The 12935-nt window shown below is 45.2% G+C and overlaps 10 non-coding genes across 10 annotated transcripts; all 10 read right to left on the minus strand.

Moving 5' to 3' along the window:
• Positions 1-17: 17 nt before the first annotated feature.
• On the minus strand, positions 18-207 carry LOC141210407 (U2 spliceosomal RNA). Its single transcript, XR_012280576.1, has one exon. It is a non-coding gene; the product is annotated as a U2 spliceosomal RNA (small nuclear RNA).
• A 1120-nt stretch (positions 208-1327) lies between these two features.
• Positions 1328-1518, minus strand: LOC141210999 (U2 spliceosomal RNA). Its single transcript, XR_012280988.1, has one exon. It is a non-coding gene; the product is annotated as a U2 spliceosomal RNA (small nuclear RNA).
• A 1118-nt stretch (positions 1519-2636) lies between these two features.
• Positions 2637-2827, minus strand: LOC141210189 (U2 spliceosomal RNA). Its single transcript, XR_012280365.1, has one exon. It is a non-coding gene; the product is annotated as a U2 spliceosomal RNA (small nuclear RNA).
• Positions 2828-3949: 1122 nt separating this feature from the next.
• LOC141208484 (U2 spliceosomal RNA) lies at positions 3950-4140 on the minus strand. The gene has a single exon (XR_012278712.1). It is a non-coding gene; the product is annotated as a U2 spliceosomal RNA (small nuclear RNA).
• A 1121-nt stretch (positions 4141-5261) lies between these two features.
• On the minus strand, positions 5262-5452 carry LOC141210464 (U2 spliceosomal RNA). The gene has a single exon (XR_012280632.1). It is a non-coding gene; the product is annotated as a U2 spliceosomal RNA (small nuclear RNA).
• A 1121-nt stretch (positions 5453-6573) lies between these two features.
• On the minus strand, positions 6574-6764 carry LOC141208485 (U2 spliceosomal RNA). The gene has a single exon (XR_012278713.1). It is a non-coding gene; the product is annotated as a U2 spliceosomal RNA (small nuclear RNA).
• A 1121-nt stretch (positions 6765-7885) lies between these two features.
• Positions 7886-8076, minus strand: LOC141208259 (U2 spliceosomal RNA). The gene has a single exon (XR_012278492.1). It is a non-coding gene; the product is annotated as a U2 spliceosomal RNA (small nuclear RNA).
• A 1120-nt stretch (positions 8077-9196) lies between these two features.
• On the minus strand, positions 9197-9387 carry LOC141209902 (U2 spliceosomal RNA). The gene has a single exon (XR_012280089.1). It is a non-coding gene; the product is annotated as a U2 spliceosomal RNA (small nuclear RNA).
• Positions 9388-10505: 1118 nt separating this feature from the next.
• On the minus strand, positions 10506-10696 carry LOC141208486 (U2 spliceosomal RNA). The gene has a single exon (XR_012278714.1). It is a non-coding gene; the product is annotated as a U2 spliceosomal RNA (small nuclear RNA).
• A 1122-nt stretch (positions 10697-11818) lies between these two features.
• Positions 11819-12009, minus strand: LOC141208489 (U2 spliceosomal RNA). Its single transcript, XR_012278716.1, has one exon. It is a non-coding gene; the product is annotated as a U2 spliceosomal RNA (small nuclear RNA).
• Positions 12010-12935: the final 926 nt, after the last annotated feature.

Raw genomic sequence — 12935 nt, forward strand, 5'->3', positions numbered from 1 at the left:
TAGAAACTGCATTAAAGAAGGGGTGCACCGGTCCTGGAGATACTGCAATACCAGGTCAATGCGTGGAGTGGACAGAGCAAGCTTTTTTCCATCTCCCTGTTCTAAAAATCCATTTAATATATGGTCCCCAGATAGGGGACGTATCAGATATTAAACTGATAAGAACAGATACTACACTTGATCTTAGCCAAAAGGCCGAGAAGCGATAACCAGAATTGGTTTCCGACTACGGTGCCACCCAAGGATTCTGAAAAGTCCATTTGTGGAGATGGCCACCTGGACTCCCGTTAAGAAGACATGCTGTCAACCTCTAGATCCCTCACATGCCTGCACTTTTCGGCTTGCTGCTGCTGCAATCCACGCGTTTTAGATCTGCATAACTCCACCTCTTTTAGCACAGTACCCTCAACCCCCGGCTGTTCCCACCCGCCTCAACACCGTTGGAAGGGAGGAGAACCAATTAAGGCGGGGGGGGGGTGGAACGAGCAGCTGTCTACCCTTAGCAGGAGGGTTGCTGATTAATTACCTCTCCTGCTGCTGCTGCTGCTGGCTGTCCAGCAGCAGACTGAAGGTGGCTGCTGCTGTGCGCAGGTATATAAAGGCTCAGAGCCTATTATGACACGCGCAGCCAGCGTTCCATTGCCACATTCCGTCTACTGCAGGCGGGATACCTGGATGGCTGAATGTCACTGAGAAGCTCACAGAGACCGCCATAAGCAACAGTTTAAAAGAATGCCACAGACTAATCAACCAAACTTTTTGGGTTGGTTTCTCTTTTATAGTCTGCAGGCATTAAATGAAAGAAGTCAGTGTTCCAGCAGAGGGAGACAACGTTTCAGAAAAGGCATTGTAGCAAACCAAAAAAGAAATTTTAAGCGCAGCAGAGTAACCAGCTCACATACCTGTTAGCTCAGGTGAGTTTAAAAGGCTGCTGTTGATAACAAGGGCATTTGCTAAATAGATGGTGTGTGTGCAACAATATACTGAAAGGTCAATTATATTGTGCAGCTTATCTCACCACCTGTAGTTATTTAGGTGAAAGCTCCAAAATGCTTGCCTAATATGTCTGTTTATCCAAAAGGAAGTATAGAGGGAGAGCTAGATAGATAGCATTGCATTACATTACATTACATGGCAATGCAATGCACAGTTGCTGAAGTTGAACCAAAATGAGCTTGTCATCTGGCTTCTGCAACTTTTAACATGAAAAATCCAATGAGGAGAAGAAAAGCAAAGCCAAAGAGTCCATCCCAAAATCCGACAAACAAGCAAAATGAACAAAAAGCATTGAATTCAATTCTTTCTGATTTTAGAAACTGCATTAAAGAAGGGGTGCACCGGTCCTGGAGATACTGCAATACCAGGTCAATGCGTGGAGTGGACAGAGCAAGCTCTTTTTCCATCTCCCTGTTCTAAAAATCCATTTAATATATGGTCCCCAGATAGGGGACATATCAGATATTAAACTGATAAGAACAGATACTACACTTGATCTTAGCCAAAAGGCCGAGAAGCGATAACCAGAATTGGTTTCCGACTACGGTGCCACCCAAGGATTCTGAAAAGTCCATTTGTGGAGATGGCCACCTGGACTCCCGTTAAGAAGACATGCTGTCAACCTCTAGATCCCTCACATGCCTGCACTTTTCGGCTTGCTGCTGCTGCAATCCACGCGTTTTAGATCTGCATAACTCCACCTCTTTTAGCACAGTACCCTCAACCCCCGGCTGTTCCCACCCGCCTCAACACCGTTGGAAGGGAGGAGAACCAATTAAGGCGGGGGGGGGGGTGGAACGAGCAGCTGTCTACCCTTAGCAGGAGGGTTGCTGATTAATTACCTCTCCTGCTGCTGCTGCTGGCTGTCCAGCAGCAGACTGAAGGTGGCTGCTGCTGTGCGCAGGTATATAAAGGCTCAGAGCCTATTATGACACGCGCAGCCAGCGTTCCATTGCCACATTCCGTCTACTGCAGGCGGGATACCTGGATGGCTGAATGTCACTGAGAAGCTCACAGAGACCGCCATAAGCAACAGTTTAAAAGAATGCCACAGACTAATCAACCAAACTTTTTGGGTTGGTTTCTCTTTTATAGTCTGCAGGCATTAAATGAAAGAAGTCAGTGTTCCAGCAGAGGGAGACAACGTTTCAGAAAAGGCATTGTAGCAAACCAAAAAAGAAATTTTAAGTGCAGCAGAGTAACCAGCTCACATACCTGTTAGCTCAGGTGAGTTTAAAAGGCTGCTGTTGATAACAAGGGCATTTGCTAAATAGATGGTGTGTGTGCAACAATATACTGAAAGGTCAATTATATTGTGCAGCTTATCTCACCACCTGTAGTTATTTAGGTGAAAGCTCCAAAATGCTTGCCTAATATGTCTGTTTATCCAAAAGGAAGTATAGAGGGAGAGCTAGATAGATAGCATTGCATTACATTACATTACATGGCAATGCAATGCACAGTTGCTGAAGTTGAACCAAAATGAGCTTGTCATCTGGCTTCTGCAACTTTTAACATGAAAAATCCAATGAGGAGAAGAAAAGCAAAGCCAAAGAGTCCATCCCAAAATCCGACAAACAAGCAAAATGAACAAAAAGCATTGAATTCAATTCTTTCTGATTTTAGAAACTGCAGTAAAGAAGGGGTGCACCTGTCCTGGAGATACTGCAATACCAGGTCAATGCGTGGAGTGGACAGAGCAAGCTCTTTTTCCATCTCCCTGTTCTAAAAATCCATTTAATATATGGTCCCCAGATAGGGGACGTATCAGATATTAAACTGATAAGAACAGATACTACACTTGATCTTAGCCAAAAGGCCGAGAAGCGATAACCAGAATTGGTTTCCGACTACGGTGCCACCCAAGGATTCTGAAAAGTCCATTTGTGGAGATGGCCACCTGGACTCCCGTTAAGAAGACATGCTGTCAACCTCTAGATCCCTCACATGCCTGCACTTTTCGGCTTGCTGCTGCTGCAATCCACGCGTTTTAGATCTGCATAACTCCACCTCTTTTAGCACAGTACCCTCAACCCCCGGCTGTTCCCACCCGCCTCAACACCGTTGGAAGGGAGGAGAACCAATTAAGGCGGGGGGGGGGGGTGGAACGAGCAGCTGTCTACCCTTAGCAGGAGGGTTGCTGATTAATTACCTCTCCTGCTGCTGCTGCTGCTGGCTGTCCAGCAGCAGACTGAAGGTGGCTGCTGCTGTGCGCAGGTATATAAAGGCTCAGAGCCTATTATGACACGCGCAGCCAGCGTTCCATTGCCACATTCCGTCTACTGCAGGCGGGATACCTGGATGGCTGAATGTCACTGAGAAGCTCACAGAGACCGCCATAAGCAACAGTTTAAAAGAATGCCACAGACTAATCAACCAAACTTTTTGGGTTGGTTTCTCTTTTATAGTCTGCAGGCATTAAATGAAAGAAGTCAGTGTTCCAGCAGAGGGAGACAACGTTTCAGAAAAGGCATTGTAGCAAACCAAAAAAGAAATTTTAAGCGCAGCAGAGTAACCAGCTCACATACCTGTTAGCTCAGGTGAGTTTAAAAGGCTGCTGTTGATAACAAGGGCATTTGCTAAATAGATGGTGTGTGTGCAACAATATACTGAAAGGTCAATTATATTGTGCAGCTTATCTCACCACCTGTAGTTATTTAGGTGAAAGCTCCAAAATGCTTGCCTAATATGTCTGTTTATCCAAAAGGAAGTATAGAGGGAGAGCTAGATAGATAGCATTGCATTACATTACATTACATGGCAATGCAATGCACAGTTGCTGAAGTTGAACCAAAATGAGCTTGTCATCTGGCTTCTGCAACTTTTAACATGAAAAATCCAATGAGGAGAAGAAAAGCAAAGCCAAAGAGTCCATCCCAAAATCCAACAAACAAGCAAAATGAACAAAAAGCATTGAATTCAATTCTTTCTGATTTTAGAAACTGCATTAAAGAAGGGGTGCACCGGTCCTGGAGATACTGCAATACCAGGTCAATGCGTGGAGTGGACAGAGCAAGCTCTTTTTCCATCTCCCTGTTCTAAAAATCCATTTAATATATGGTCCCCAGATAGGGGACGTATCAGATATTAAACTGATAAGAACAGATACTACACTTGATCTTAGCCAAAAGGCCGAGAAGCGATAACCAGAATTGGTTTCCGACTACGGTGCCACCCAAGGATTCTGAAAAGTCCATTTGTGGAGATGGCCACCTGGACTCCCGTTAAGAAGACATGCTGTCAACCTCTAGATCCCTCACATGCCTGCACTTTTCGGCTTGCTGCTGCTGCAATCCACGCGTTTTAGATCTGCATAACTCCACCTCTTTTAGCACAGTACCCTCAACCCCCGGCTGTTCCTACCCGCCTCAACACCGTTGGAAGTTAGGAGAACCAATTAAGGCGGGGGGGGGGGTGGAACGAGCAGCTGTCTACCCTTAGCAGGAGGGTTGCTGATTAATTACCTCTCCTGCTGCTGCTGCTGCTGGCTGTCCAGCAGCAGACTGAAGGTGGCTGCTGCTGTGCGCAGGTATATAAAGGCTCAGAGCCTATTATGACACGCGCAGCCAGCGTTCCATTGCCACATTCCGTCTACTGCAGGCGGGATACCTGGATGGCTGAATGTCACTGAGAAGCTCACAGAGACCGCCATAAGCAACAGTTTAAAAGAATGCCACAGACTAATCAACCAAACTTTTTGGGTTGGTTTCTCTTTTATAGTCTGCAGGCATTAAATGAAAGAAGTCAGTGTTCCAGCAGAGGGAGACAACGTTTCAGAAAAGGCATTGTAGCAAACCAAAAAAGAAATTTTAAGCGCAGCAGAGTAACCAGCTCACATACCTGTTAGCTCAGGTGAGTTTAAAAGGCTGCTGTTGATAACAAGGGCATTTGCTAAATAGATGGTGTGTGTGCAACAATATACTGAAAGGTCAATTATATTGTGCAGCTTATCTCACCACCTGTAGTTATTTAGGTGAAAGCTCCAAAATGCTTGCCTAATATGTCTGTTTATCCAAAAGGAAGTATAGAGGGAGAGCTAGATAGATAGCATTGCATTACATTACATTACATGGCAATGCAATGCACAGTTGCTGAAGTTGAACCAAAATGAGCTTGTCATCTGGCTTCTGCAACTTTTAACATGAAAAATCCAATGAGGAGAAGAAAAGCAAAGCCAAAGAGTCCATCCCAAAATCCGACAAACAAGCAAAATGAACAAAAAGCATTGAATTCAATTCTTTCTGATTTTAGAAACTGCATTAAAGAAGGGGTGCACCGGTCCTGGAGATACTGCAATACCAGGTCAATGCGTGGAGTGGACAGAGCAAGCTCTTTTTCCATCTCCCTGTTCTAAAAATCCATTTAATATATGGTCCCCAGATAGGGGACGTATCAGATATTAAACTGATAAGAACAGATACTACACTTGATCTTAGCCAAAAGGCCGAGTAGCGATAACCAGAATTGGTTTCCGACTACGGTGCCACCCAAGGATTCTGAAAAGTCCATTTGTGGAGATGGCCACCTGGACTCCCGTTAAGAAGACATGCTGTCAACCTCTAGATCCCTCACATGCCTGCACTTTTTGGCTTGCTGCTGCTGCAATCCACGCGTTTTAGATCTGCATAACTCCACCTCTTTTAGCACAGTACCCTCAACCCCCGGCTGTTCCCACCCGCCTCAACACCGTTGGAAGGGAGGAGAACCAATTAAGGCGGGGGGGGGGGTGGAACGAGCAGCTGTCTACCCTTAGCAGGAGGGTTGCTGATTAATTACCTCTCCTGCTGCTGCTGCTGCTGGCTGTCCAGCAGCAGACTGAAGGTGGCTGCTGCTGTGCGCAGGTATATAAAGGCTCAGAGCCTATTATGACACGCGCAGCCAGCGTTCCATTGCCACATTCCGTCTACTGCAGGCGGGATACCTGGATGGCTGAATGTCACTGAGAAGCTCACAGAGACCGCCATAAGTAACAGTTTAAAAGAATGCCACAGACTAATCAACCAAACTTTTTGGGTTGGTTTCTCTTTTATAGTCTGCAGGCATTAAATGAAAGAAGTCAGAGTTCCAGCAGAGGGAGACAACGTTTCAGAAAAGGCATTGTAGCAAACCAAAAAAGAAATTTTAAGCGCAGCAGAGTAACCAGCTCACATACCTGTTAGCTCAGGTGAGTTTAAAAGGCTGCTGTTGATAACAAGGGCATTTGCTAAATAGATGGTGTGTGTGCAACAATATACTGAAAGGTCAATTATATTGTGCAGCTTATCTCACCACCTGTAGTTATTTAGGTGAAAGCTCCAAAATGCTTGCCTAATATGTATGTTTATCCAAAAGGAAGTATAGAGGGAGAGCTAGATAGATAGCATTGCATTACATTACATTACATGGCAATGCAATGCACAGTTGCTGAAGTTGAACCAAAATGAGCTTGTCATCTGGCTTCTGCAACTTTTAACATGAAAAATCCAATGAGGAGAAGAAAAGCAAAGCCAAAGATTCCATCCCAAAATCCGACAAACAAGCAAAATGAACAAAAAGCATTGAATTCAATTCTTTCTGATTTTAGAAACTGCATTAAAGAAGGGGTGCACCGGTCCTGGAGATACTGCAATACCAGGTCAATGCGTGGAGTGGACAGAGCAAGCTCTTTTTCCATCTCCCTGTTCTAAAAATCCATTTAATATATGGTCCCCAGATAGGGGACGTATCAGATATTAAACTGATAAGAACAGATACTACACTTGATCTTAGCCAAAAGGCCGAGAAGCGATAACCAGAATTGGTTTCCGACTACGGTGCCACCCAAGGATTCTGAAAAGTCCATTTGTGGAGATGGCCACCTGGACTCCCGTTAAGAAGACATGCTGTCAACCTCTAGATCCCTCACATGCCTGCACTTTTCGGCTTGCTGCTGCTGCAATCCACGCGTTTTAGATCTGCATAACTCCACCTCTTTTAGCACAGTACCCTCAACCCCCGGCTGTTCCCACCCGCCTCAACACCGTTGGAAGGGAGGAGAACCAATTAAGGCGGGGGGGGGGGTGGAACGAGCAGCTGTCTACCCTTAGCAGGAGGGTTGCTGATTAATTACCTCTCCTGCTGCTGCTGCTGCTGGCTGTCCAGCAGCAGACTGAAGGTGGCTGCTGCTGTGCGCAGGTATATAAAGGCTCAGAGCCTATTATGACACGCGCAGCCAGCGTTCCATTGCCACATTCCGTCTACTGCAGGCGGGATACCTGGATGGCTGAATGTCACTGAGAAGCTCACAGAGACCGCCATAAGCAACAGTTTAAAAGAATGCCACAGACTAATCAACCAAACTTTTTGGGTTGGTTTCTCTTTTATAGTCTGCAGGCATTAAATGAAAGAAGTCAGTGTTCCAGCAGAGGGAGACAACGTTTCCGAAAAGGCATTGTAGCAAACCAAAAAAGAAATGTTAAGCGCAGCAGAGTAACCAGCTCACATACCTGTTAGCTCAGGTGAGTTTAAAAGGCTGCTGTTGATAACAAGGGCATTTGCTAAATAGATGGTGTGTGTGCAGCAATATACTGAAAGGTCAATTATATTGTGCAGCTTATCTCACCACCTGTAGTTATTTAGGTGAAAGCTCCAAAATGCTTGCCTAATATGTCTGTTTATCCAAAAGGAAGTATAGAGGGAGAGCTAGATAGATAGCATTGCATTACATTACATTACATGGCAATGCAATGCACAGTTGCTGAAGTTGAACCAAAATGAGCTTGTCATCTGGCTTCTGCAACTTTTAACATGAAAAATCCAATGAGGAGAAGAAAAGCAAAGCCAAAGAGTCCATCCCAAAATCCGACAAACAAGCAAAATGAACAAAAAGCATTGAATTCAATTCTTTCTGATTTTAGAAACTGCATTAAAGAAGGGGTGCACCGCTCCTGGAGATACTGCAATACCAGGTCAATGCGTGGAGTGGACAGAGCAAGCTCTTTTTCCATCTCCCTGTTCTAAAAATCCATTTAATATATGGTCCCCAGATAGGGGACGTATCAGATATTAAACTGATAAGAACAGATACTACACTTGATCTTAGCCAAAAGGCCGAGAAGCGATAACCAGAATTGGTTTCCGACTACGGTGCCACCCAAGGATTCTGAAAAGTCCATTTGTGGAGATGGCCACCTGGACTCCCGTTAAGAAGACATGCTGTCAACCTCTAGATCCCTCACATGCCTGCACTTTTCGGCTTGCTGCTGCTGCAATCCACGCGTTTTAGATCTGCGTAACTCCACCTCTTTTAGCACAGTACCCTCAACCCCCGGCTGTTCCCACCCGCCTCAACACCGTTGGAAGGGAGGAGAACCAATTAAGGCGGGGGGGGGGTGGAACGAGCAGCTGTCTACCCTTAGCAGGAGGGTTGCTGATTAATTACCTCTCCTGCTGCTGCTGCTGCTGGCTGTCCAGCAGCAGACTGAAGGTGGCTGCTGCTGTGCGCAGGTATATAAAGGCTCAGAGCCTATTATGACACGCGCAGCCAGCGTTCCATTGCCACATTCCGTCTACTGCAGGCGGGATACCTGGATGGCTGAATGTCACTGAGAAGCTCACAGAGACCGCCATAAGCAATAGTTTAAAAGAATGCCACAGACTAATCAACCAAACTTTTTGGGTTGGTTTCTCTTTTATAGTCTGCAGGCATTAAATGAAAGAAGTCAGTGTTCCAGCAGAGGGAGACAACGTTTCAGAAAAGGCATTGTAGCAAACCAAAAAAGAAATTTTAAGTGCAGCAGAGTAACCAGCTCACATACCTGTTAGCTCAGGTGAGTTTAAAAGGCTGCTGTTGATAACAAGGGCATTTGCTAAATAGATGGTGTGTGTGCAACAATATACTGAAAGGTCAATTATATTATGCAGCTTATCTCACCACCTGTAGTTATTTAGGTGAAAGCTCCAAAATGCTTGCCTAATATGTCTGTTTATCCAAAAGGAAGTATAGAGGGAAAGCTAGATAGATAGCATTGCATTACATTACATTACATGGCAATGCAATGCACAGTTGCTGAAGTTGAACCAAAATGAGCTTGTCATCTGGCTTCTGCAACTTTTAACATGAAAAATCCAATGAGGAGAAGAAAAGCAAAGCCAAAGATTCCATCCCAAAATCCGACAAACAAGCAAAATGAACAAAAAGCATTGAATTCAATTCTTTCTGATTTTAGAAACTGCATTAAAGAAGGGGTGCACCGATCCTGGAGATACTGCAATACCAGGTCAATGCGTGGAGTGGACAGAGCAAGCTCTTTTTCCATCTCCCTGTTCTAAAAATCCATTTAATATATGGTCCCCAGATAGGGGACGTATCAGATATTAAACTGATAAGAACAGATACTACACTTGATCTTAGCCAAAAGGCCGAGAAGCGATAACCAGAATTGGTTTCCGACTACGGTGCCACCCAAGGATTCTGAAAAGTCCATTTGTGGAGATGGCCACCTGGACTCCCGTTAAGAAGACATGCTGTCAACCTCTAGATCCCTCACATGCCTGCACTTTTCGGCTTGCTGCTGCTGCAATCCACGTGTTTTAGATCTGCATAACTCCACCTCTTTTAGCACAGTACCCTCAACCCCCGGCTGTTCCCACCCGCCTCAACACCGTTGGAAGGGAGGAGAACCAATTAAGGCGGGGGGGGGGGGGGTGGAACGAGCAGCTGTCTACCCTTAGCAGGAGGGTTGCTGATTAATTACCTCTCCTGCTGCTGCTGGCTGTACAGCAGCAGACTGAAGGTGGCTGCTGCTGTGCGCAGGTATATAAAGGCTCAGAGCCTATTATGACACGCGCAGCCAGCGTTCCATTGCCACATTCCGTCTACTGCAGGCGGGATACCTGGATGGCTGAATGTCACTGAGAAGCTCACAGAGACCGCCATAAGCAACAGTTTAAAAGAATGCCACAGACTAATCAACCAAACTTTTTGGGTTGGTTTCTCTTTTATAGTCTGCAGGCATTAAATGAAAGAAGTCAGTGTTCCAGCAGAGGGAGACAACGTTTCAGAAAAGGCATTGTAGCAAACCAAAAAAGAAATTTTAAGCGCAGCAGAGTAACCAGCTCACATACCTGTTAGCTCAGGTGAGTTTAAAAGGCTGCTGTTGATAACAAGGGCATTTGCTAAATAGATGGTGTGTGTGCAACAATATACTGAAAGGTCAATTATATTGTGCAGCTTATCTCACCACCTGTAGTTATTTAGGTGAAAGCTCCAAAATGCTTGCCTAATATGTCTGTTTATCCAAAAGGAAGTATAGAGGGAGAGCTAGATAGATAGCATTGCATTACATTACATTACATGGCAATGCAATGCACAGTTGCTGAAGTTGAACCAAAATGAGCTTGTCATCTGGCTTCTGCAACTTTTAACATGAAAAATCCAATGAGGAGAAGAAAAGCAAAGCCAAAGAGTCCATCCCAAAATCCGACAAACAAGCAAAATGAACAAAAAGCATTGAATTCAATTCTTTCTGATTTTAGAAACTGCATTAAAGAAGGGGTGCACCGGTCCTGGAGATACTGCAATACCAGGTCAATGCGTGGAGTGGACAGAGCAAGCTCTTTTTCCATCTCCCTGTTCTAAAAATCCATTTAATATATGGTCCCCAGATAGGGGACGTATCAGATATTAAACTGATAAGAACAGATACTACACTTGATCTTAGCCAAAAGGCCGAGAAGCGATAACCAGAATTGGTTTCCGACTACGGTGCCACCCAAGGATTCTGAAAAGTCCATTTGTGGAGATGGCCACCTGGACTCCCGTTAAGAAGACATGCTGTCAACCTCTAGATCCCTCACATGCCTGCACTTTTCGGCTTGCTGCTGCTGCAATCCACGCGTTTTAGATCTGCATAACTCCACCTCTTTTAGCACAGTACCCTCAACCCCCGGCTGTTCCCACCCGCCTCAACACCGTTGGAAGGGAGGAGAACCAATTAAGGCGGGGGGGGGGGGTGGAACAAGCAGCTGTCTACCCTTAGCAGGAGGGTTGCTGATTAATTACCTCTCCTGCTGCTGCTGCTGCTGGCTGTCCAGCAGCAGACTGAAGGTGGCTGCTGCTGTGCGCAGGTATATAAAGGCTCAGAGCCTATTATGACACGCGCAGCCAGCGTTCCATTGCCACATTCCGTCTACTGCAGGCGGGATACCTGGATGGCTGAATGTCACTGAGAAGCTCACAGAGACCGCCATAAGCAACAGTTTAAAAGAATGCCACAGACTAATCAACCAAACTTTTTGGGTTGGTTTCTCTTTTATAGTCTGCAGGCATTAAATGAAAGAAGTCAGTGTTCCAGCAGAGGGAGACAACGTTTCAGAAAAGGCATTGTAGCAAACCAAAAAAGAAATTTTAAGCGCAGCAGAGTAACCAGCTCACATACCTGTTAGCTCAGGTGAGTTTAAAAGGCTGCTGTTGATAACAAGGGCATTTGCTAAATAGATGGTGTGTGTGCAACAATATACTGAAAGGTCAATTATATTGTGCAGCTTATCTCACCACCTGTAGTTATTTAGGTGAAAGCTCCAAAATGCTTGCCTAATATGTCTGTTTATCCAAAAGGAAGTATAGAGGGAGAGCTAGATAGATAGCATTGCATTACATTACATTACATGGCAATGCAATGCACAGTTGCTGAAGTTGAACCAAAATGAGCTTGTCATCTGGCTTCTGCAACTTTTAACATGAAAAATCCAATGAGGAGAAGAAAAGCAAAGCCAAAGAGTCCATCCCAAAATCCGACAAACAAGCAAAATGAACAAAAAGCATTGAATTCAATTCTTTCTGATTTTAGAAACTGCATTAAAGAAGGGGTGCACCGGTCCTGGAGATACTGCAATACCAGGTCAATGCGTGGAGTGGACAGAGCAAGCTCTTTTTCCATCTCCCTGTTCTAAAAATCCATTTAATATATGGTCCCCAGATAGGGGACGTATCAGATATTAAACTGATAAGAACAGATACTACACTTGATCTTAGCCAAAAGGCCGAGAAGCGATAACCAGAATTGGTTTCCGACTACGGTGCCACCCAAGGATTCTGAAAAGTCCATTTGTGGAGATGGCCACCTGGACTCCCGTTAAGAAGACATGCTGTCAACCTCTAGATCCCTCACATGCCTGCACTTTTCGGCTTGCTGCTGCTGCAATCCACGCGTTTTAGATCTGCATAACTCCACCTCTTTTAGCACAGTACCCTCAACCCCCGGCTGTTCCCACCCGCCTCAACACCGTTGGAAGGGAGGAGAACCAATTAAGGCGGGGGGGGGGGGGTGGAACGAGCAGCTGTCTACCCTTAGCAGGAGGGTTGCTGATTAATTACCTCTCCTGCTGCTGCTGCTGCTGGCTGTCCAGCAGCAGACTGAAGGTGGCTGCTGCTGTGCGCAGGTATATAATGGCTCAGAGCCTATTATGACACGCGCAGCCAGCGTTCCATTGCCACATTCCGTCTACTGCAGGCGGGATACCTGGATGGCTGAATGTCACTGAGAAGCTCACAGAGACCGCCATAAGCAACAGTTTAAAAGAATGCCACAGACTAATCAACCAAACTTTTTGGGTTGGTTTCTCTTTTATAGTCTGCAGGCATTAAATGAAAGAAGTCAGTGTTCCAGCAGAGGGAGACAACGTTTCAGAAAAGGCATTGTAGCAAACCAAAAAAGAAATTTTAAGCGCAGCAGAGTAACCAGCTCACATACCTGTTAGCTCAGGTGAGTTTAAAAGGCTGCTGTTGATAACAAGGGCATTTGCTAAATAGATGGTGTGTGTGCAACAATATACTGAAAGGTCAATTATATTGTGCAGCTTATCTCACCACCTGTAGTTATTTAGGTGAAAGCTCCAAAATGCTTGCCTAATATGTCTGTTTATCCAAAAGGAAGTATAGAGGGAGAGCTAGATAGATAGCATTGCATTACATTACATTA

The sequence above is a fragment of the Phyllobates terribilis genome, unplaced genomic scaffold, assembly GCF_046119375.1.
Source record: "Phyllobates terribilis strain yellow unplaced genomic scaffold, ASM4611937v1 Scaffold_169__1_contigs__length_4117513, whole genome shotgun sequence".
In the NCBI taxonomy this organism is placed as follows: Eukaryota; Metazoa; Chordata; class Amphibia; order Anura; family Dendrobatidae; genus Phyllobates; species Phyllobates terribilis.